Source organism: Babylonia areolata, chromosome 5, assembly GCF_041734735.1.
Source record: "Babylonia areolata isolate BAREFJ2019XMU chromosome 5, ASM4173473v1, whole genome shotgun sequence".
NCBI lineage: Eukaryota > Metazoa > Mollusca > Gastropoda > Neogastropoda > Buccinidae > Babylonia > Babylonia areolata.
The window spans coordinates 1,354,769-1,380,654 of record NC_134880.1 but is presented as its reverse complement, the minus strand read 5'-3'; the positions used below and the strand labels follow the sequence as shown (position 1 = coordinate 1,380,654).

The 25,886-nt window shown below is 44.9% G+C and overlaps 1 long non-coding RNA gene across 1 annotated transcript in view; it reads right to left on the bottom strand.

The window, feature by feature from the left end:
* The window catches only part of LOC143281854 (uncharacterized), a 96,477-nt gene extending 71,113 nt beyond the window's left edge, over nucleotides 1-25,364 (bottom strand). Inside the window, exon 1 of the long non-coding RNA XR_013055190.1 lies at nucleotides 25,235-25,364. This is a non-coding gene — a long non-coding RNA (uncharacterized LOC143281854). The remainder of the gene's footprint in view (nucleotides 1-25,234) is intronic.
* Between the last annotated feature and the right edge of the window lie 522 nt (nucleotides 25,365-25,886).

Below are 25,886 nucleotides of genomic sequence, written 5' to 3'. Positions count from 1 at the left end.
GTAACACTCAGTTTCAGTGTACCAGGGTGTGCTTGTAACACTCAGTTTCAGTGTACCAGGGTGTGCTTGTAACACCCAGTTTCAGTGTACCAGGGTGTGCTTGTAACACTCAGTTTCAGTGTACCAGGGTGTGCTTGTAACACCCAGTTTCAGTGTACCAGGGTGTGCTTGTAACACCCAGTTTCAGTGTACCAGGGTGTGCTTGTAACACCCAGTTTCAGTGTACCAGGGTGTGCTTGTAACACCCAGTTTCAGTGTACCAGGGTGTGCTTGTAACACCCAGTTTCAGTGTACCAGGGTGTGCTTGTATCATGAACTGAGAGCTGTTGGACTCACCCATCTTTACAACCATTATTGCAGCTCTGCCAGTGTGTGTGTGTGTGTGTGTGTGTGTGTGTTCAGTGACCATAAGGGACGATACTTCACTGTCATTGTCGAGATCTCTGAGGAGTTCACATGGGACGTAAAGTAAGTCATATTTGGAATTAAAAAAATAACCCCTGTCTTTCCCCCTCAGAGACTTTAAATATCCCCCATTGCTGCCTTTGAAGGGTCAATATAGTCCCCCTGCTTTCTGACTCACTTGTGTAAACATTCTGCAACCTTCCTACTCTCCCTCAAGTCTGCTGTAAATCATTGTTATTTATTTATTTATTTAATTTATTTATTTTTTTATTATTATTATTATTTATTCATTTATTTTATTATCTTTTTAAATTATGTTATTATTATTTAGTTATCTATTTATTTATATCTATATTGATTGATTTATTTATTTTGTTTTATTTTATTTTGTACGCTTATAGTTGACTTCAAGTTTTTGCGCCTTATATTATTATTAGTAGTAGTTCCTTTTTTTATGTATTTCTCTTTTTTTCCCCTCAAGGCCTGACTAAGCGCGTTGGGTTACGCTGCTGGTCATGCATCTGCTTGGCAGATGTGGTGTAGCGTATATGGATTTGTCCGAACGCAGTGACGACTCCTTGAGCTACTGAAACTGAAACTGCTGTAAATCGCTAAGACTTTGGAATGTTCTTCTGCCCAAACAAACTTAATGCTGCTTAACTCGCCTGTGCATCCAGACTCACATCACAAGCTACATGTGGTCTGTTAGTTCGTCGCCTGCAGCCATTGTTTGACCCTCTCATTGGTCTCACAGTGACGTCTGTGCCAGGGCAGCGGGAGAACCTGAGCGAAAGGGAGGGAATCACACTCACCTGTATCGTCTCTCTCTCCACTGGACTTTGAGGGGCAGCCTGGACCGCCGGTCATTCGGGTGATCCTCTAAACCGAACTCCCGCGTGCAGCAGTCACTTGGAAGCACGTCAAGGAACCGACGGCAACCAAAAGGATTTCCCTTGCAGAGTTCTGTAGAAAGGTTCCAGGGTGATCGGAAAATAAATACACTTGCAAGCACGGAGAAAGAAAACAATGGATGACACGGCACTGTACCTCCCTGGGGAGAACGACCCTTATTTCACACAGATATCTCTGTGATACAGTGACGCTCCACAATATATCTCTGTGATACAGTGACGCTCCACAATATATCTCTGTGATACAGTGACGCTCCACAATATATCTCTGTGATACAGTGACGCTCCACAATACACACACAGCGTTTCTTTGCTGATCATCCTGACAGCCAGCCAGACACACTGCAGTGATGATGATTATGACCTGCATGCATTCTCGACACCGAATTCAAACGGACGCGTTAATCATGTGATAATGACAAGAGGGTGGTACAGAGGGGAGGTGGATGTGGACAGTAAGGCACGTCAGTCACACACACACACACACACACACACACACACACACACAGAACACACACAGAACACACACACACACACACACACACACACACACACACACACACACACACACACACACACACACACACACAGACTGACGGACAGACAGAGACAGACAGGAGCGGGGAAATAATCTGGCTGCTAAGCCAAGCAAACCAAATGCATGCCGAATCATGCTGGCTGGAAGTGGTCAGTTATCTATCGCTGATGTTTATCTGAGGGTTAAATGGCATGCAAAACGAGAAAAGAGGCTGGGGGATGCACTGGTGTAAATCTAATACAAGAGCGGGTTTGCATGCACCCCATTGACCCGGACTGCTCGCAGCTATCAGAATGGTCATAATGGAGGGGGCAGAGAGAGAGAGAGGGAGAAAGATGGGGGGAAGGGAGGGAGAGAGGGGGAGAGAGAGAGGGGAGAGAGAGGGCAGAGAGAGGGGGAAGAGACAGACACAGACAGACAGACAGAGACTGAGAGCCAAACACACACACACACACACACACACACACACACACACACACACACACACACATACAGAAAGAGAGCGAGAGAGCGAGAGCGAGCGAAAGAACCAGCGAGAGAGGAGAGTTAATGAACACATGGGTGATGTAGACGAATGAACGGTTTATTCAATGAGGCCATCGTCTCTCATGGATGGGTAAGTGTACAACGAACGAACACGTTGTTGTAATTATAAACGTGTTTGCAATAACTTATCTGCAAGTATCATGAAGAAAACAATATTTCCAAATTCTAAAAGCCCTGTACAGAAACAAACAAACAACAACAACAAATAACACGCATGACATTAGACTTTGTGCATGACGCAAACCAGCTGAGTTTGAAGTGTAAGCCAGGGTCCCTTGTGGAAGTATTTAGGATGGGTGAATTTAACTGTTCTATTGTTCCCTTCAGTACTATACACTCAGTATATAGGATGGGTGAATTTGACTGTTCTATTGTTCCCTTCAGTACTATACACTCAGTATATAGGATGGGTGAATTTGACAGTTCTATTGTTCCCTTCAGCACTATACACTCAGTATATAGGATGGGTGAATTTAACTGTTCTATTCTTCCCTTCAGCACTATACACTCAGTATATAGGATGGGTGAATTTGACTGTTCTATTGTTCCCTTCAGCACTATACACTCAGTATTTAGGATGGGTGAATTTAACAGTTCTATTGTTCCATTCAGCACTATACACTCAGTATATAGGATGGGTGAATTTAACAGTTCTATTGTTCCCTTCAGTACTATACACTCAGTATATAGGATGGGTGAATTTAACTGTTCTATTGTTTCCTTCAGTACTATACACTCAGTATATAGGATGGGTGAATTTAACTGTTCTATTGTTCCCTTCAGTACTATACACTCAGTATATAGGATGGGTGAATTTAACTGTTCTATTGTTTCCTTCAGTACTATACACTCATCCAAAGTCACTTTGTTTCAACCAATCTTTTGTAGACGACACACAACTTTATAGAATATGTCAACCTACAGAAATAGGTCAAACCATACAGACTTTACAGTCCTGCATCACACATGTCAAATCATGGATGACAGATCACAAACTCAAACTCAATGATAATAAAACAGAAGCACTTCTCATTCATTCAAAGCGCTCATTTTCTGACTTGCCTAAGCCTTCATCCATCCTGATGGGAACCTCAGACATACCTTTCTCAGAATCTGCACGCAGTTTAGGGTACAAGCTTTCAGATGACAAGACACTTGACATACACATCAATCATAATTATTTGCAGGTCAGCATATGCAGCACTCTGACAAATCACTTCCATTCGCCAGTATCCAACCACAGATACCACAACGACATTGGTTTGTTCTTTTGTCCTATCTAGATTAGACTGCCCCAAACACCATGTTGGCAAACTTCAGAAAGTTCAAAACTCTGCAGCACGACTCACACTCAAGGCTAGGAAACGTCAACACCCCCCTCACACATTCGTCACACCCCAACACCCGCATTCAAGTGAGCACTCAAAACACATCTTTTCAGCAAGTACCTTTCTAAGTAGAGCTTTTCCATCTGTATATGCTTGCTGTGATTTGATTGGTGGACATGCTCTTGGAGTTGATTTGTGTGCATTTGTAATGATTTTGGTGTGCTTCTGTGAGGCCTGGTTGCATGTTTTTGACTTGGGTAAATGTGATATGTTTTTATTTGGCTGTGATGTTGGGCCTATGTGATGTGAGACTATGATATTGCCTGTGATGATTTTACATTATGTGTGTGTGTAGGTATATATGTATGTGTATATAATAATAATAATAATGGTATTTATATAGCGCTGGATCTTGTGCAGAGACAAATCAAAGCGCTTTCGCACCAGTCATTCACACGCATGCATAACTCTAATACTGTAGAAACTAAAGACAAGGAAGGGCAGGCAAAGGAGGCTATTTTGGGAAGAGGTGGGTTTTAAGGCTAGACTTGAAAGAGCTGAGTGTGGAGACTTGACGAAGCGAAAAAGGAAGTTCATTCCAATCGCAAGGTCCAGAAACAGAGAAAGAACGGCGGCCAATAGTCGAGTGTTTGAATCTTGGTATGCGTAAACAGAGTGGATCCGAGGCCGATCGTAGTGAGCGAGATGGAGTGTAGAGGTGAAGGCAGCCGCAGAGATAGGAAGGGGCAGTTTTGTGAATGCATCTATAACATAGAGTGCTGATCTTGTACTTTATTCGGTGTGAGACAGGGAGCCAGTGGAGATGTTGCAAAAGAGGAGTAATGTGCTCAGATCTTTTCTTTCTGAGGACGAGTCGGGCAGCAGAGTTTTGTATGCGCTGAAGGGGCTGAATGGATGAAGCAGGCAGACCAGACAATAGAGAGTTACAGTAGTCAAGGCAAGAGAGAATGAGAGAATCGACAAGTCTAGATGTTGCGTCAGTGGACAGATATTTCCGGACGGCACTGAAGCGTCGCAGTTGACAGTAGCAGGACTGACATGTCTGACTGATAAATTTTCGCATGGACAGTGTATTGTCAAGGACAACACCGAGGTTCCTGACTGACGTGGAAAGAGGGATGGATGTACTGCCAAGTTTGATTGTGTCAATTGTGATGGAAGACAGTTTTTGTTTAGTTCCTATGATCATTGCTTCAGTTTTGTCCGCGTTCAATTGTAACTTATTTCGAGTAACTTATTATGTGTGCATATATGTGCATGTATATGTGTGTGTATACATGTGTGCACATATATACATATACATGCGTGCGTGTGCGTGTGTGTGTGGGGGGGGGGGGAGGGGGGGCGGGGGTGGGGGGGGGTGGGGGGGGGGCGTGGGGGGGGGGATATGTATGCGTATGTGTATGTGAGTATATCTACGTGTATATGTATGTGTATATATGTGTTTTTGTATGTATTTGTATGCATAGTCTCTCTCTCTCTCTCTCTCTCTCTCTCTCTATATATATATATATATGTCACTTAGTTTGAAGTAAGTAGATTTTAGCCAGCGTGATGTGAGATTATGTCTATTTATTTATTTTATTCTATTAAGTCTTATTTCATTTTTATTTTATCTTATCTTTTATACATATTTTTATGTCACTTAGTCTGAAATTTGTGTATCTTATTGCAAAGAGCGGTGAGCCCCATTTGAGATGTGAGTACGGCGCTATGTAAGTCTGCATTTTTGACTCACTTGTGTAAACAAAGTGAGTATATTTTAACCCGGTGTTCGGTTGTCGGTGTGTGTGTGTGTGTGTGTGTGTGTGTGTGTGTGTGTGTGTGTGTGTGTGTGTGTGTCCGTGGTAAACTTTAACATTGACATTTTCTCTGCAAATACTTTGTCAGTTGACACCAAATTAGGCATAAAAATAGGAAAAATTCAGTTCTTTCCAGTCATCTTATATGCAGACTGGATTTGCTGTTATATTTATATTTTTTTGTTCTCTAAACTTGGCACTTTGATATGATATTCTGACACAACAAGAGCAGTCATTATTATCATTTTTTGTTCAAACAGGAACTTCTTTTGCTAAGCATGGAAGTTTTATTTATTTTGCAAACGTTTTGGTGCAGATAGTAAAAAAAGGAAATTAATCTGTAATTAATGCTAGGGGACTTAATTTGGTTTAAACTGATCTTTCTCATCTTAAGCATTACATTTTGAAATTATGCTCAATACATAAAAAGCTTGTGTGTTTTACTCTCAGTGTACAGGGCTTTCACTATGTTCATTTGCCCAAGTGGTCTTTTTCGGAAAATACTAAAATCAATACGACGAGTGGACTTTATAGATCTATTGGCTGAGCCCTGAAGGTCATGGGCAAAAATCAGTTGCGTACACATATTTATACACATTCAAAGCGCGTGCTCATATTTTTCGCGAACGCGAAAGACGCCATTTTGTTTTAAGTTGTTGACCTGCCCGTTAAATCATATATTCAATGGACAATACACGATAACATGTGATGGAAAGTTGGAGAAGGAGACCGTTAAATATTTATTCAGAGAAAGATTTGTGAACGCCTCATCACTTACTGGATTATGCCCCAAACTGCCATAAAAATACCCACAGAATCAGTCGGAATTCACTCAAAATGAAGTCCTTTTCACTTCATACGACGTTTAGAAGTACTTGTACTTGGCTCTAGATGTTATTAGTTTAACAAAATACTCAATTTTCATATCAGCTTTAAAACTATAAAACTAGAATGAACATAAAAGAGAAATTGAATCGACCGTGTCGTACTTCATTCCCGGCGGGTGTAACTAAACTTGTACATCTATCTAGATCTAGAGAAAACGGCTAAATGTTGCAGTGTGATTGCGGCGATAGCCACGTCTCCTTTACCGCGGACTTAAAAAGAATTTTTTTATATATTTTTTTTATTGCCCTTAAAGATTTTTTGAATGCCCAAGATACACCAGAATAATATGATTTAAACAGCGTTCTCACTGCGAATACCGCAATTGATTTATCGCCCTTTAAAAAAGTATGTTCAAATAATAAATTTTGGAACGTCAGTTAAGGAGCTATGATGGTGGTGGTGGTGTGTCCATCGAGATCGATGATGACCATCGTTGTCATCCAGATGGGGGATGGGGGATGGGGGGGAGGGTGGTGGTGGGGTGGGGGGAAGGATGCTCATGAATCTATCTGTGAGTGCGCAGATGGCTGAATAGTCCAATCTGCGCACGAAATGTTCGCTGACAGTTGGGGCAGACAAAGACAGGCATATCATTGTCAGGGAGCTTGTTTGCCCGTGACTTTCTGGCCTGCCTCTTCTCAACAGCTGCAGTAGTCCTGTTGGCCTCGCACAACCTGGCACCTTTGTGCACAGCAGCGCGCCATTTGTCACGGTCCACTGCAGATTCCTCCCAGGAGTCAGGGTTGATATCAAACGCTTTCAGAGAGACTTTCAGAGTATCTCTGAAGCGCTTCTTCTGACCTCCGTGTGATCTCTTCCCTTGTTGCAGCTCGCCATAGAAGAGCCTTTTGGGCAGCCGATGGTCTGGCATGCGCGCCACGTGTCCAGCCCAGCGAAGCTGGGACTGCATCAGGATGGTGAAGATGCTGGGAAGGGTGGCTTTTGCGAGCACCTCTGTGTCTGGGGTCTTGTCTTGCCACTTGATGTTCAGTAGCTTCCTTAGGCATGTTGTGTGGAAGTGGTTCAGCTTCTTGGCATGTCGTTGGTACACTGTCCAAGTTTCGCAGGCGTACAGTAGTGTGGGGAGAACTACTGCTCTGTAGACCTTTAGCTTGGTCTCAAGACTAATGCCTCTTCTGTTCCAGACATTTGCATTGAGTCTACCAAAAGTTGCGCTTGCTCTTGCAATCCTGACGTTCACTTCATCGTCGATGGTCGCATTTCGTGACAGTGTGCTGCCAAGGTATGTGAACCGCTCCACTGCACTGAGTCTCTGACCGTTGACTGTGATGTTGGGCCCAACGTAGGGTTTCCCTGGGGCTGGCTGATGGAGAACTTCAGTTTTCCTCATGCTGATGGTAAGGCCGAAGTTCCTGCTGGCAGTGGCAAACTTGTCGACGCTGAGTTGCATGTCAGCTTCAGATCCAGCGTTGAGGGCACAATCATCAGCAAACAAAAAAGTCTCTGATGATGTCTGTCATGACCTTCGTTTTTGCTTGAAGCCTTCTGAGGTTAAACAGCTTGCCATCTGTTCGGTACTTTAGGCCGATTCCAACATCGCCATCTCTGAAGGCATCAGTAAGCATTGCAGAGAACATGAGGCTGAACAGCGTTGGAGCCAGGACGCAGCCTTGCTTGACACCATTTGTGACAGCAAAAGGAGCAGATGTTTCACCATTGTCCTGGACTCGAGCCTGCATGCCTTCATGGAATTGGCTGACCAAGGAAATAAATTTCCGAGGGCATCCGTACTTGGCCATGATCTTCCACAGTCCCTCTCTACTCACGGTGTCGAAGGCCTTAGTGAGGTCGACATAGGTGGAGAACAGATCAGCATTTTGCTCCTGACATTTCTCTTGCAGCTGCCTTGCAGCAAACACCATGTCAGTGGTTCCGCGCTCTTTCCGGAATCCACATTGGCTCTCAGGCAAATGACCTTGGTCAAGGTGTGCTGTGAGGCGGTTAAGTAGGATCCTGGCAAGTATCTTGCCTGCGATGGAGAGCAAGGAAATGCCCCGATGGTTATCACAGGCTTGCCGGTTCCCCTTTCGCTTGTACAAGTGAATGATAGATGCATCTTTGAAATCCTGGGGGATCGTCTCTTCTTTCCACATGAGTGAGTACAGCTGATGAAGCTTCTCAGTCAGCACAGTGCCTCCATCCTTGTAGACCTCTGCTGGTATGGAGTCTGAGCCAGGTGCTTTGCCACTGGATAGCAGACGGATTGCTTTCTGGGTCTCAAGAAGTGTTGGCGGATCGTCCAGTGCTTCGTTGGTGGGGACTTGTGGGAGACGGTCTATGGCTTCATCATTTATGGAGGAAGGGCGATTTAAGACACTGTTGAAGTGCTCAGCCCATCGTTCGAGAATGTTCTCCATCTCGGTGATCAAGGTATTCCCATCTGCACTGAGGAGGGGGGATGATCCTGAGGATGTGGGGCCGTAGACTTCTTTTAAGGCATCATAGAACCTCTTCATATCGTGCCTGTCAGCATATCCCTGGATCTCATCAGCTTTGTCACTCAGCCACTTATCCTGCATCTGGCGTAACTTTTGCTGAACAGTCCTGCGGATGGCATTGTATGCATCCTTTTTGATGTGGACTTTGGGTTGCTCAGGTGGGCTTGATGCAGACAGCGTTTCTCATCCAGAAGCTGCTTGATTTCATCACAGTTTTCATCAAACCAGTCTTTGTGCTTTCTGGTCATGGGTCCAAGGGTCTCTGAAGCTGTACTATAGATCAGCTCACGCAGGGTCCTCCAGTCAGACTCCACATTCTGGTTGTCCAGAGAGGCGGATTCCAGACGATCTTCCAGCAGCTCCAGTGGGAGTTTCATGGTCATAAGCCTATCGTTGACTCCCTTTGGGATTCCAGCTAGCTTGCTGACAAGTGCTGTTTTTACTGCAAAACCAACGCCAGCCTCACGTCGCTCTTTGCTTCCTCGTCCACTCCAGAAGAAGGTGTAACCAGATCCCCGTTCACAGAGCTCGCCTTCGCCTGCAAGCCGAGTCTCACTCAAGGCTGCGATGTCGATGTTGTATCTGGCGAGTTCGGATGCAACTAGTGCCGTTCTCCTTTGGGGTCTGTCCGCGTTATCTCTGTCCAGGAGAGTCCTTATGTTCCAAGCACCAATGGTGAGAGGAACGATCCTTGTTTTTTTCTTTTCTTTCTCTTTGTTTCGACCGCTGATGTAGGGTCCCCGCCAGCCGCGGTATGCTGGCCAGGGTGATATGGAGCAGGCAATTTTTAGGGCACCTTTTCTAGCCCCTTCCTCATGCCAGGGAGGTGAGCAGTGCATTCCTAAAGAGGGCTGCTCAGACGCTCAGACGGCTGCCGAGCTCCATCGCTGCTCCTGTCGACGAAGAACGACCCTATGGCCTGAGCCGCCTGCGTGCAGGTCTGCGGCTGCGACTGCCAGTGTACCCACACCTGTCGTTTCGTCGCTCGCCTGTCGCCACAGGACTTGGGGGTGATGAAATGATGAAGGATGAAAGGTCATTTTGGATGACTGATGACTTGCGCGATGAGTTTGTTTAAAGTGAAGAGGAGTTGCGCAACGTCGACCTCACTCTCTTGTCCGGGTCCACCAATTTCCAGTGGCAAGACTAAGTCGAGACGACTGGAGGATGAGCACGGATGCAGTGGATGACCAAGATATCCTTTCGGTGTCTCATCTTGCTCTCTGCACTCCACAGTGCGTTGCTGTAACCGCCTTCCTCTCCGTTGAACCGATAGGTTTCTTCCGCAGATTCTGCCGGATCCAGACTTCGCATACATGGGTAGACACACCCCGGGGGCCAACTGCGTGTGGCATGCACACAGCACAGTGGAGCTAGATGGCCGTCGGTGGCTCTCCTGAGCCGACGCCCTTTTATGGATCTCCATAAGGGTGTCTAGCCACCCGCCTCACCAGTCCCAGAAGGGAGCGGTGGAAGTGCCGGTTTAGTCGTCGGCAACCCGACCCTGAACAGGTTGTACTGGATTACAGGTTACCAGTAGCAGATCTAATGACCTGACCTGACATGGAAGGAGCTATGATAGTGTAATGGGTAAGACTGTTTCTTCTCACCCGAACACGCGGGGTTCGAATCTGGTTAGGACTTTTCTTTTTTTTCTTTTTTAACCTGAAGCTTTATAATAACAAATACAGAACACATTTCAACGATTAGATATTTTTTTAAGTGTATCACAAGTGAGTCTTGAAGGCCTTGCCTCTCTTGTTATTATAATAATAATAATAATAATAATTATTATTATTATTATTATAATTTTTATTATTATACAAACTTCTCCATTTGGCCGAAGCCTCTCTCTCTCTTCCTCACCCTCAATTCCTCCTCCCCAACCCTCCCCTTCCCTCCACCCCAATGCTTTTTTTTCCTGTCTCTCCCTCCGATCTACTCGCCCCCCCCCCCCCCCCGCAAGTCTCTCTCTCTCTCCTTTCTTACCCCCCTCCCCCTGTCTCTCCCTCTCTCCTTTCTTACCCCACCCCCCTGTCTCTCTCTCTCCGTTCTAACCCCCTGTCTCCTTTCTTACCCCCCCCTCCCCCTGTCTCTCTCTCTCCTTTCTTACCCCCTCCCCCTGTCTCTCTCTCTCTCTCTCCTTTCTTACCCCCCCCCCTGTCTCTCTCTCTCCTTTCTACCCCCCTGTCTCCTTTCTTACCCCCCCCTCCCCCTGTCTCTCTCTCTCCTTTCTTACCCCCTCCCCCTGTCTCTCTCTCTCTCTCTCCTTTCTTACCCCCTCCCCCTGTCTCTCTCTCCCTCTCTCCTTTCTTTCCCCCCCCGTCTCTCCCTCTCTCCTTTCTTACCCCCCCCCCTGTCTCTCCCTCTCTCCTTTCTTACCCCCCCCTGTCTCTCCCTCTCTCCTTTCTTACCCCCCTCCCCCTGTCTCTCTCTCTCTCTCCTTTCTTGCCCCCCCCCACCCCGTCTCTCTCTCCTTTCTTACCTCCCCTGTCTCTCTCTCCTTTCTTACCCCCCCTCCCCTGTCTCTCTCTCTCCTTTCTTACCCCCCCTCCCCTGTCTCTCTCTCTCCTTTCTTACCCCCCCCTCCCCTGTCTCTCTCTCTCCTTTCTTACCCCCCCTCCCCTGTCTCTCTCTCTCCTTTCTTACCCCCCCTCCCCTGTCTCTCTCTCTCCTTTCTTACCCCCCCTGTCTCTCTCTCTCCTTTCTTACCCCCCCTCCCCTCTCTCTCTCTCTCCTTTCTTACCCCCCCTCCCCTGTCTCTCTCTCTCCTTTCTTACCCCCCCTGTCTCTCTCTCCTTTCTTACCCCCCCTCCCCTGTCTCTCTCTCTCCTTTCTTACCCCCACCGTCTCTCCCTCTCTCCTTTTTTACCCCTCCTCCTCTCTCTCTCTCTCCTTTCTCTCCCCCCCCCCAGTCTCTCTCTCTCTTTCTTAGTCCCCCCCTGTCTCTCTCTCTCTTTCTTAGTCCCACCCTGTCTCTCCCTCTTTCTTAACCCTCCCCTGTCTCTCCCTCTTTCTTAGTCCCCCCCTGTCTCTCTCTCTCTTTCTTAGCCCCCCCCCAGTCTCTCTCTCTCTTTCTTAGCCCCCCCCCAGTCTCTCTCTCTCTTTCTTAGTCCCCCCCTGTCTCTCTCTCTCTTTCTTAGTCCCACCCTGTCTCTCTCTCTTTCTTACCCCTCCCCTGTCTCTCCCTCTTTCTTAGTCCCCCCCTGTCTCTCTCTCTCTTTCTTAGTCCCCCCCTGTCTCTCTCTCTTTCTTACCCCTCCCCTGTCTCTCTCTCTTTCTTAGTCCCCCCCTGTCTCTCTCTCTTTCTTACCCCTCCCCTGTCTCTCCCTCTTTCTTAGTCCCCCCCTGTCTCTCTCTCTCTTTCTTAGCCCCCCCCCAGTCTCTCTCTCTCTTTCTTAGCCCCCCCCAGTCTCTCTCTCTCTCTTTCTTAGCCCCCCCCTTTCTCTCTCTCTCGCTTTCTTACCCCCCCCCTGTCTCTCCCTCTCTTTCTTACCCCCCCTCCCTGTCTCTCCCTCTCTCTTTCTTACCCCCCCTGTCTCTCCCTCTCTTTCTTACCCCCCCTGTCTCTCCCTCTCTCTTTCTTACCCCCCCCTGTCTCTCTCTCTCTCTTTCTTACCCCCACCCCTGTCTCTCCCTCTCTTTCTTACCCCCCCCTGTCTCTCCCTCTCTTTCTTACCCCCCCCCGTCTCTCTCCCTCTCTTTCTTACCCCCCCCTGTCTCTCTCTCTCTCTTTCTTACCCCCCCTGTCTCTCTCTTTCTTACCCCCACTGTCTCTCTCTCTTTCTTACCCCCACTGTCTCTCCCTCTCTTTCTTACCCCCCCTGTCTCTCTCTCTCTCTTTTTCTTACCCCCCCCGTCTCTCTCTTTCTTACCCCCCTGTCTCTCCCTCTCTTTCTTACCCCCCCTGTCTCTCTCTCTCTTTCTTACCCCCCCTGTCTCTCTCTCTCTTTCTTAACCCCCCCCCCCGTCTCTCTCTTTCTTACCCCCCCTGTCTCTCCCTCTTTCTTACCCCCCCCTGTCTCTCTCTCTCTTTCTTACCCCCCCCCTGTCTCTCCCTCTCTTTCTTACCCCCCCTGTCTCTCCCTCTCTTTCTTATCCCCCTGTCTCTCTCTCTCTTTCTTACCCCCCCTGTCTCTCCCTCTCTTTCTTACCCCCCCCCTGTCTCTCCCTCTCTTTCTTACCCCCCCCTGTCTCTTCCTCTCTTTCTTACCCCCCCCCCCTGTCTCTTCCTCTCTTTCTTACCCCCCCCCCCCTGTCTCTCCCTATCTTTCTTAGCCCCCCCCTGTCTCTCTCCTCTGTTTCTTAGCCCCCCCTGTCTCTCCCTCTCTTTCTTACCCCCCCCCTGTCTCTCCCTCTCTTTCTTACCCCCCCCTGTCTCTTCCTCTCTTTCTTACCCCCCCCCTGTCTCTTCCTCTCTTTCTTACCCCCCCCCCCTGTCTCTCCCTATCTTTCTTAGCCCCCCCCTGTCTCTCCCTCTGTTTCTTAGCCCCCCCTGTCTCTCCCTCTCTTTCTTACCCCCCCCCCCTGTCTCTCCCTATCTTTCTTAGCCCCCCCTGTCTCTCCCTCTGTTTCTTAGCCCCCCCCTGTCTCTCCCTATCTTTCTTAGCCCCCCCTGTCTCTCCCTCTGTTTCTTAGCCCCCCCCCCCCCCTGTCTCTCCCTCTCTTTCTTACCCCCCCACCCCCCTGTCTCTCCCTATCTTTCTTAGCCCCCCCTGTCTCTCCCTCTGTTTCTTAGCCCCCCCCCCTGTCTCTCCCTCTCTTTCTTAGCCCCCCCCCCCCCTGTCTCTCCCTCTTTCTTAGCCCCCCCCACCCCCTGTCTCTCCTTCACCCCATCATTCCTCCCGTCCTCTGATCTTTCTGACCCCCTCACACCCACCCCTGCCGCCCCTCCCTCCTCCTCTGCCTCTTCCTAAGTCACTCTCTCCCCCGTGACCTCCACCCCTCTCAACTCCTACACACACCCCGCGGCACCCCACCCCTTCCCTCTCCTCCTCAATGATGGTTTCCAGCAATCAGGAGGAAGTGAGCCCGTGGAGGCGAAGGATGGTATGTGGGGTTTACCCCCATCTTCAGTCCAACACCCCTTCCCGTTTTTTGCTCACACCGATGAACCCCCACAGGCAGAACAATCTCCCAAACATGATAACTACTACTTTGCCAGTTCAGCAGCGTAACTAGGACAGATCAACACGAAACGACACAAACCTTCAAGACACTGTCCATCACACGGTACACGAAAAGGATCACAGAACTGATGTCTGGTTCAGGACATACGACTAAAGGGCAACCGGTTGCACTCCAGTAAACACACAACATGACGATGTTCACGTGCATCTGGCTGACCTACATAGCCAGCTCTCACGTGTGTGTGCGTTTGTGTGTGTGTGTGTGTGTGTGTGTGAAATCCACAGAGAGAAGGGAAAAAAGAGAGCGAGAGACAGACATATACACACAGTTAGACACACAGACAGAGAAATGGCAGAACAAACGAAATCGTCAGAATAATATGAATAACAATGACACATTATTCATAAAGGCCGCGGCACCAATGGAAAGCGGCGATTTACACATTTTGCACATGAATACAATTAGCACAAAACCCACTTTGCTCAATGCATGCACAAGCAAAACTGTTTCGTGAAGAACACATTTCAGAGAGGGGGGGGCGGGGGAAGAAGAGAGAGGGGCGAGAAAGTGAGAGAGAGGGGGGGGAGGAAGGGAGAGCCAAGGGCAGAGAGACAGAGACAGAGAGACAGAGGAGGAGGAGGAGAAGAAGAAGAAGAAGAAGGAGGAGGAGGAGGAGGAGGGGGAGGGGAAGGAGGAGGAGGAGGGGGGCAGAAGGAGGAGGAGGAGGAGAAGGAGGAGGAGGAGGAGGGGAGGGAGGAGGAGGGGAGGGAGGAGGAGGGGGAGGAGAAGGAGAAGGAGGGGGAGGAGAAGGAGGAGGAGGAGAGGGAGGAGGAGGGGGAGGAGGGGGAGAAGGAGGAGGAGAAGGAGGGGGAGGAGAAGGAGGAGGAGGAGAGGGAGGAGGAGGGGGAGGAGGAGGAGGAGGAGGAGGGGGAGGAGAAGGAGGAGGAGGCGGCAGCTTACAGAAACAGTCCCGGAAGATGCACAGAGTTAACCGCATCGTGAGACTCCTGCACTCTCAGGGTGACGCTGATCAGTCGGATTGAACCCAGTTAGGTCAGTACTTACAGGTGCGAAACACAGCTAAGAGAAGGGGGGTAAGGGGCGGGGGGGGGGGGGGGGGGGGGGGGGGGGGGGCGAGGGGGGGGGGAGGAGGGGTTGGGAGGTGAGGGGTGTTGTCGAGAAGTGTCGGAAATATAGGTGTGGTGATGACTGTGTGAGTGAGGTGCTGGAATAACACTCGTTAAGCTTGGTGTGAACGATGTGAATATAGGTGTGGTGATGACTGTGTGAGTGAGGTACTGGAATAACACTCGTTAAGCTAGTTGTGAACGATGTGAATATAGGTGTGGTGATGACTGTGTGAGTGAGGTACTGGAATAACACTCGTTAAGCTAGTTGTGAACGATGTGAATATAGGTGTGGTGATGACTGTGTGAGTGAGGTACTGGAATAACACTCGTTAAGCTTGGTGTGAACGATGTGAATATAGGTGTGGTGATGACTGTGTGAGTGAGGTACTGGAATAACACTCGTTAAGCTTGGTGTGAACGATGTGAATATAGGTGTGGTGATGACTGTGTGAGTGAGGTGCTGGAGTAACACTCGTTAAGCTTGGTGTGAACAATGTGAATATAGGTGTGGTGATGACTGTGTGAGTGAGGTACTGGAATAACACTCGTTAAGCTTGGTGTGATCGATGTGAATATAGGTGTGGTGATGACTGTGTGAGTGAGGTACTGGAGTAACACTCGTTAAGCTTGGTGTGAACGATGTGAATATAGGTGTGGTGATGACTGTGTGAGTGAGGTACTGGAATAACACTCGTTAAGCTAGTTGTGAACAATGTGAATCTCCGCCACCTAGAACAACACTTCCTGCCTCACCCTCACCCCCTCTCTCTCTCTCTCTCTCTCATTCTCTCTCCATTTATATCTTTAAAGAGAGCAAATATCTGGATTATATATCGTTTATATTGCAATGTTTTCGTTGCTTTGTGTGGCTAATATATCTCTTTCCCTCTCTCTCTCTGTGTCTCTCTGTCTCTCTGTCTGTCTCTCTCTTTCAAGAGCTGCGACTAAGTTCAACGGTAAGCGTGATTTCCCTAAAAGAAGACTGAAAACACAAAACAAACCAAAACAAACCAAGCTTAAGTATATATAATCATTGCGCACTTTGGATTGAAGAAAATGACAGAAAAAGACAGCCAGATATATCTCATTATCCAGTCGAGATGCTGAGTTGAAAGAAAAAAGGGACATGCAGAAGGAACAAAACCCGAAGAAAGAAAGGGGACAGCGAGAAAGAGAAAGGCATGAAAGACAGAACACGATGACCAGAGAACTGGGACAATTTCCAGCACACAGTCTTTCCCCACAGAGCGGGGATGCTACCTGCAATGTGAATAAGAATGTCTGTTGCAGACCCCCACACGTCTGAACTAGGGAAGAGCATAGGTAAGAGGCTGGGGTTAGGATTGTGAAGTCTTTGTATCGATCTATGCTGTTACAGCAATGTGTTACATGTGTTACATCGCATATCGAGGAGAGAAAACAAATCCAGTGTTTCCTTTTCTATCTTTTTCTTCTTCTTTTTTTTTCAAATTAGGGTCTCTGATAGCTGTATCAAATCATGGTCAACAATTTCAAGGTCCTTTTATATGTATATTCATTGTCGTAAAGAAAACAAAAACAAAACACACACACACACGCGCGCAAACACACACACACACACAACACACACACACACACAACGAAAGAAAAAAAACACACGCACAAATTACGTACAGCTAATCTCAACATACTTTGTGTATGCATGTGCCTCCACAGATTGAAAAGAACTTAATTATTCATCTATCAGATATACTTCTGTGAACATTATGATCATTCATATATTAGATATACTTCTGTGAAAGTTCACAGTCCACAATATAAAACAAAAACACCACACTTCTGTCACACGTGGCATTCTTCTTCTGTTTATAAAAATAATAATAATAATAAATAATAATGGTATTCATATAGCGCTGAATCTTGTGCAGAGACAAATCAAAGCGCTTATGATTATCATCATTATTATGCTTATCAATAATCATGAATCATTAATTCACAATAGATGAAATTTTCTACATTTTGAAAACGAGTAAATTATAATTCCCTGGATATAATCTTTTAAAAGGGAACGTTCAACAGCTGGAACCAAGCTTAAGATCGCATGAATGTTCTTGCAACTGAAAGCACCAGATCGTTGAAATAAATGCGTGCTAAAATGACATCGCTATACAGCCTACAGTAAAAAAAAAAAAAAATGAAATGAAATAAAATTAAATAAAGAGAAAAAAAAAAGAAAAGAACAAAAACACATCAAATCGTTTGGAAGAATCTAATTTCATTCCATTTTAATTGCTTTGTTCCCCCCTATATTCAGAAACGCCCACCCTTTCCAAGCCATACCCCGTGTCTTCCAACCCCGCCCCCCCCCCCCCCCCTCCACCTCCAAACCACCACCGGTCACCTCTGTATTTTTCTATTTTTCGCCAAGTGACACCGGTAAATGGCCTGTTTGATGAACGCAATGGCGCTGTCCGATCGTGCAAATAACGGCACGAATGCCAACGGATTTCGATTTCTCTTATCTCAACAAAACTGCGTCAGTACTTCAAATGAGTCGATCGTACATGGGACTGGGGGAACATGTACAGTCACGTTCCTTCGCCTGGTGGTTAAAAGAAATGGCGGTGCAGGAATCTAATGATAATAAAAATGGCACACACACACACACACACACACACACCTCTCTCTCTCTCTCTCTCTCTCTCTCTCTCTCTCTATATATATATATATATATATAGAGAGAGAGAGAGAGAGAGAGAGAGAGAGGACAGACAGATAGGTAAACAGAATATCTAAAAATATGATCGTATCATAGGACGAACAAGAACAACAAAAAATAATAAGAGGAAGAAAAACAAGAATACTACTACAACTACTACTACACCACCAACAACAACAACTACCACTACTCAACAACAACAACAACAACAACAACAACTGCAACTACAACTATTACTACTACTACTACTGATTGACGCTAACGAAACGGAGTTCGCAGCGTTCAACAACAACAACAAAACAAACAAAAAAACAACAACGTTACACATAAATAAACATACACGTATCGATTACGCTATACAGGAACAAGTGTGTGCACACACAAACATGTAAATAAGCACACCTACACACGCACAGAATTACACACACACACACACACACACAGACACACACACACACACAGACACATACACACACGTGCTTTTGAATATCAATCAAAGGGAACACGTACACCGCGGTTTAGCGACAAAATGACCACTTGGGCGAAACGCAATAGTCTCTTGAGACAGAATTAAGAATGTTATGTTTGAGATGAGGCAGATCAGTATAAAGATACACTTCCAAGACTTATCAGACTGGTGTCCTATTTGTTGGCAGAATCAAACGTTTTTATGTGTTTGTTGGCAGAATGTTGGTGCCCCTACCAGATAAACGAAGCTATGTAACCTTCATACTAAGCAGAACTTCCTATGTGAACTAAAAATGATTTGAAAACAGCTACTTCAGTCTGTCAGATAAACGTTCTAAGTTCTGTGGGAAAAAACGACAACAAAACACTAAACTAACTTCGTAACTTTTTCTTTCCGCTTCTTTCTGATTTGTGTGCCCTTCCCAAAATTGCCAAAAATGATAAACACAATGCATTGGAAAAGATGATTTTTTTGGTCCATTTTTTTTCAAAGCCAAATTTGGTACTGACCAAGTCTTTCCAGAGCGAAGGAAGTTGTAACAGTTTCAGGCAGACAGCACCAATCAAAGAAACAAACTGAAAAACGTCAGGTCAGTCCCATATTCCGAACAAGTTGCATGCAAGACAATGTCAACTCCAAATTCTAAAATCTGAGAAAAAACAATTGTTGAAAAAGCCCCCCCCCACCTCCTCCACCCACTCTCCCCCCCCACCCCCCACCCCTCCCTCTCTCTCTCATTTCATTGTTCTATTATCACGAGGAAACGTATAAAAACGTCGAAAATCTATGTATGTATGCATGTACGTATGCATCTATGTATCTATGTATCTATCTATCTATTTATCTATGGATCAATCGACAGATGGACTGATCGATCTATGTTTCAAAATCATTCACGAAAGTGAATATCTACGAATAACCTTCTGAAAGCAAACTTTCCACTGTCAATTATCATGATTAAATTTATACCAATGTAGTTTCAACAAAATATATGATCAGATACCCATCAAATTACAGAAATCAATACACGGTGAATAATGGGAATGTGCTTTACTTAAAAAAATCGGACTTGATTTCATTTCAACAATTAAATCGATGCCAATTTACAAACGACACTCTAGCCCAATACCTTCTTCCTACTCACTTAAAAAAAAAATCCCCCTAGATGGTGTCCGTCCATGGAACGATTGATCAACACACCAGCGTTTGCTGATCATGCATGGTACATATATTAAAAAAAAAAAAAAAAAAAAAAAAAAAAAAAAAAAAAAAATATATATATATATATATATATAACAAAAAACAAAAACAAACCAAAAAACAAAACAAAAACGAAACCGACGAGAAAAAAAAGGAAAGAAAAAAAAGAAGAAAAAAAAGAAGGAATTTCGTCTTTAAGAAAACTAAGCACTTCACACACAGCAACCACACGTGAAAATGATAGGGAACTTTCAGAAAGAAAGAGATGGGGATTTTTTTCTCATTGATTAAACAACAACAACAACAACAAAACCCGTATCGTCAAGTCATGCTATTCATAATTAATGGGACAGACGGCTCTGATTTTAATCAGCAGTGTCACTGCCTGTGTCCATGAAATCTGCCAGCACAGCGAGCTGAAAGAGTGTCCAGAAATACCCAGCCAGGCTTTGAAAACTGGTTTGTTAGGAAACACGGCACTGACGCTGGGAGCCTGTTGGTTTAGTGATCATGGAGCATGGAATAAGTCTGCAAAGTTTTGTGTTTTTTTTGTTTTGTGTGTGTGTGTGTGTGTGTGTGTGTGTGTGTGTGTGTGTGTGTGTGTGTGTGTGTGACAGACAGAGACAGACAGACAGAGAGAGACAGACAGACAGACAAAAGAGAGAGAGAGACAGAGAGAGACAGAGAGAGACAGACAGACAGACAGAGAGACAGACACACAGACAGACAGAAACAGACAGACAGAGAGACAGACACACAGACAGACAGACAGAGAGAGAGAGAGAGAGAGAGAGAGAGAGAGAGAGAGAGAGAGAGAGAGAGAGCGTGCATGCACAGTATGGTGGTATATCGGATATGGGTCACAGCGGAAATTGGGCCAAATTATACTCAATGAGTATGGACGTTTCCCACCTTACTACTGCTGATTTCGGCAAGAGTTTACTGACATGAATCCTTTTACCTATCCACTTTGAGCCATGTATATACATACATACAATGACACATACATGCATAAAATACACACATAAATATCTACATACATTCATGCATACACCATATCTACATACATACATACATACATACATACACAATCATATTCCTTTGATAAGTCAGTTCGGTCGACGGTAAAAACAACAACTTAACCCCACCATGTTTGAAATTGATTGTAAGCAGCACATTTTACAGCAGAAAACAATCTGAATGTTGATTGTAAGCAGCACATTTTACAGCAGAAAACAGAATCTGAATGTTGATTGTAAGCAGCACATTTTACAGCAGAAAACAGAATCTGAATGTTGATTGTAAGCAGCACATTTTACAGCAGAAAACAGAATCTGAATGTTGATTGTAAGCAGCACATTTTACAGCAGAAAACAGAATCTGAATGTTGATTGTAAGCAGCACATTTTACAGCAGAAAACAGAATCTGAATGTTGATTGTAAGCAGCACATTTTACAGCAGAAAACAGAATCTGAATGTTGATTGTAAGCAGCACATTTTACAGCAGAAAACAGAATCTGAATGTTGATTGTAAGCAGCACATTTTACAGCAGAAAACAGAATCTGAATGTTGATTGTAAGCAGCACATTTTACAGCAGAAAACAGAATCTGAATGTTGATTGTAAGCAGCACATTTTACAGCAGAAAACAGAATCTGAATGTTGATTGTAAGCAGCACATTTTACAGCAGAAAACAGAATCTGAATGTTGATTGTAAGCAGCACATTTTACAGCAGAAAACGGAATCTGACTGTTGATTGTAAGCAGCACATTTTACAACAGAAAACAGAATCTGACTGTTGATTGTAAGCAGCACATTTTACAACAGAAAACTGAATCTGAATGTTGATTGTAAGCAGCACATTTTACAGCAGAAAACTGAATCTGAATGTTGATTGTAAGCAGCACATTTTACAGCAGAAAACAGAATCTGAATGTTGATTGTAAGCAGCACATTTTACAGCAGAAAACAGAATCTGAATGTAACTGTGCGGGTCCTTATACTTTTCCAGGTCAGCTTTCCGCCATTTTGAAACCTGGTTTCCGACATTCACCATGCCACTCAAAGCGTATGAAAACATTAAAGAGGCACTAGTCGTAGTAGTAGTATGGTGGCGGTGGTGGTGGTGGTGGTTGTGGTGGTGGTGGTAGTAGTAGAAGTAGTAGTAGTGGTAGCGAGTTGCAGCACGATTTACGTTTGTTAATCTGAACAGTCACAAAATGATGCACTTTGCATATCCATCCATCCATCCATCCATCCATCTATAACCGAAGCAAATGCGGACCAAATCCACTTCAGTCAACATTCGTATGGCAGTAGTACGTGTGTGGATACTCGGTACGTACCGGTAGGGGAGGTAGAGTGTAGAGGTAGAGTGAAATGGTACTCAAGCCGAGTCTCTGCTGTTAAACTTTAAAGTGTTCCATCTTCCTACAGATTCCGGTCGATACATTCCCAGCCATCATCCATCCATTCACTCCACCCGTTGTCGTCAGAACCATTCACTTCGTGCCGCACTCTTTATTCACAATCATTCACTTCTCACCATAACGTTTAGTCAGAACCTTTCACTTCGTGCCGCACTCTTCATTCACAATCATTCACTTCTCACCATAACGTTTAGTCAGAACCTTTCACTTCGTGCCGCACTCTTTATTCACAATCATTCACTTCGTGCCGCACTCTTTATTCACAATCATTCACTTCGTGCCGCACTCTTTATTCACAATCATTCACTTCGTGCCGCACTCTTTATTCACAATCATTCACTTCTCACCATAACGTTTAGTCAGAGTATGTCACGTTTTAGCATTCGTTTACTCAGGATCAGTCACTTCTCGTGATACTTCTAGTCAGAACCATTCCATTCTTACCATTAGATTAATCAGAATCATTCACTTCTCACCTTGCTTTTTAGTCAGAATCATTCATTTCTCACCTTGCTTTTTAGTCAGAATCATTCATTTCTCACCGTACTTTTTTAGTCAGAATCATTCATTTCTCACCTTACTATTTAGTCAGAATCATTCATTTCTCACCTTACTATTTAGTCAGAATCATTCATTTCTCACCTTACGTTTAGTCAAAATCATTCCCTCCTGACCACCCTTTAAGTCAGAATCATTCACTCCTCACCACATGATTAGCCAGAATCATATAATTCTCACCGTGCTTTTTAGTCAGAATCATTCACTCCTCACTATACTTTTAGCCAGAATCATATAATTCTCACCGTACTTTTAGTCAGAATCATTCACTCCTCACTATACTTTTAGCCAGAATCATATAATTCTCACCGTGCTTTTTAGTCAGAATCATTCACTCCTCACTATACTTTTAGCCAGAATCATATAATTCTCACCGTACTTTTAGTCAGAATCATTCACTCCTCACTATACTTTTAGCCAGAATCATATAATTCTCACCGTGCTTTTAGTCAGAATCATTCACTCCTCACTATACTTTTAGCCAGAATCATATAATCTCACCGTACTTTAGTCAGTAATTTAGTCAGAATCATTCATTTCTCACCTTACTATTTAGTCAGAATCATTCATTTCTCACCTTACTATTTAGTCAGAATCATTCATTTCTCACCTTACTATTTAGTCAGAATCATTCATTTCTCACCTTACGTTTAGTCAAAATCATTCCCTCCTGACCACCCTTTAAGTCAGAATCATTCACTCCTCACCACATGATTAGCCAGAATCATATAATTCTCACCGTGCTTTTTAGTCAGAATCATTCACTCCTCACTATACTTTTAGCCAGAATCATATAATTCTCACCGTGCTTTTTAGTCAGAATCATTCACTCCTCACTATACTTTTAGCCAGAATCATATAATTCTCACCGTACTTTTAGTCAGAATCATTCACTCCTCACTATACTTTTAGCCAGAATCATATAATTCTCACCGTACTTTTAGTCAGAATCATTCACTCCTCACTATACTTTTAGCCAGAATCATATAATTCTCACCGTACTTTTAGTCAGAATCATTCACTCCTCACTATACTTTTAGCCAGAATAATTCTCACCGTGCTTTTAGTCAGAATCATTCACTCCTCACTATACTTTTAGCCAGAATCATATAATTCTCACTGTACTTTTAGTCAGAATCATTCACTCCTCACTATACTTTTAGCCAGAATCATATAATTCTCACCGTGCTTTTTAGTCAGAATCATTCACTTCCAACCATACGTTTAGTCCGAATCATTCACTTCTCACTATACTTTTAGCCAGAAACATTCACTTCTCACCGTGATTTTTAGTCCGAATCACTCACTTCTCAATATACTTTTAGTCAAAATCATTCACTCCTCGTCATAAGTTTAGTCCGAATCTTTCAATTCTCACTATACGTTTAGTCCGAATCTTTCAATTCTCACTATACGCTTAGACAGAATCATTCAATTCTCACTATACGTTTAGTCAGAATCATTCACTCCTCGTCATACGTTTAGTCAGAATCTTTCAATTCTCACTATACGCTTAGACAGAATCATTCAATTCTCACTATACGTTTAGTCAGAATCATTCACTCCTCGTCATACGTTTAGTCAGAATCTTTCAATTCTCACTATACGTTTAGTCAGAATCATTCACTTCAAACCATACGTTTAGTCAGAATCGTTCACTCCTCACCATTCTTTAAGTCAAAATCATTTTCACCCGTTTAGCCGGTTTGATTCATATATATCCACCGTTTAGTCAGAATCATTCAGTTATCACCACGCTTTTTTTTAGACAAAGAGAGAAACAAAGGGACACCAGCATTACATGGATTATCAAAGAATGCCTGGTGAAAGCCATGATGAAATCGGGGTAGAAGGGTTTCACTGTCATCACCTAGAAGGGTTTCACTGTCATCACCTAGAAGGGTTTCACTGTCATCACCTGTCCCCAACAGTGAAGCCAAACTTTCAACGATAAATCTGCTGGTGGTCACTTCTGCATGTGTTTTATCTGTGCTGCAGTTTTTGAGGTGTTACTTCATCCCACAGAACGAAACGAACAGGAAAGGGTGGGGTTCTCAGAACAATTTTTTTTTCCTTTTTAACACAGTGTCCGAGGAAAGATGCTGTTGAACCCGACAGCAAAAACTAATTTCAATCAAAGAGAATAACGACAGACATAACCGCCCCTCCCCCACCACCCATTTAGGTAAAAGGAGAAGAGCACAAGCAAGGAATACATGACGTACTGACAGACAGATTAATCCCCAAACGATTAACAGTCAGTCCCTGCCCCTCCCCCCTAGCCCCCTCCCCCTCCTCCACACAGAAACACCACACCCTAGTCCCCCAAATCATGCCTAACCTCATCCCCAAACCTTTACACCAAAAAACACAAAGCTTACAGAATGATGAAATCATCCTATTACCACATTTCTCATAACAAAAGACGTCTATATTTTAATCACCGTAAAAACAAAACAAAACAAACCAAAGATAATAAATCAAACTTGGTCACCATCAATCAATCAATAACGGTCTCGGCAAATGACACAGATCGAATGTCACGGCTAATCTGCAATGGGCAAAGAAACAGGTCACAAGCATGTATTCATGATAATGTCGAACAACGTAGAAGAAGATAAAATAGAATAGCATAAAATAAACTAGATTAAAATAGAACAAACATTCAATGAAATAAAGTGACTTAACACACAACTCCACACAAAGTCCCCTCCCTTACCGGAAGCGTCCTGAAGCCACCAGGAGCCAGCCAATCCCTTCCAAAAAGCCAGGAAGCTCACCAAAGAATAGCACTACTACTACCACCACCACCGCCACCACCACTGCCGGTGACAGCAGAATCAAGGGCCCCAGAGCACGGCGAAAGCCACCACCATCACCGTCACCATTACCGTCACCACCACCACCACCCCTGACAAGACTCGGTGGCAACGCTGGCTTGCTTCACCTCTCCACTTGTCTCTTTCACAGCCACCACCACCACCACCACCACCACTGGCTAACGGAGCTGCTTGCAAGCTGGCTGAAGCTGTCTGTCACTTTTCCTCCTGCTTTTACTTTTTGAGAGCCGCGTGCGCTGCACGAGCGGAGCACGAGCGATGCAATGCCGTACCTTGTCTCTCTCCACCCCCTCCTCTCTCTCTCTCTCTCGCTCTGTCTCTGTCTCTCTGCGGAGCACGAGCGATGCAATGCCGTACCTTGTCTCTCTCCACCCCCTCCTCTCTCTCTCTCTCTCTCGCTCTGTCTCTGTCTCTCTGCGGAGCACGAGCGATGCAATGCAGTACCTTGTCTCTCCCCACCCCCTCCTCTGTCTCTGTCTCTCTCTTGTTCTTCCCAGCTCTTTTTCCTCTCACACTGCTGTCTAAATCACG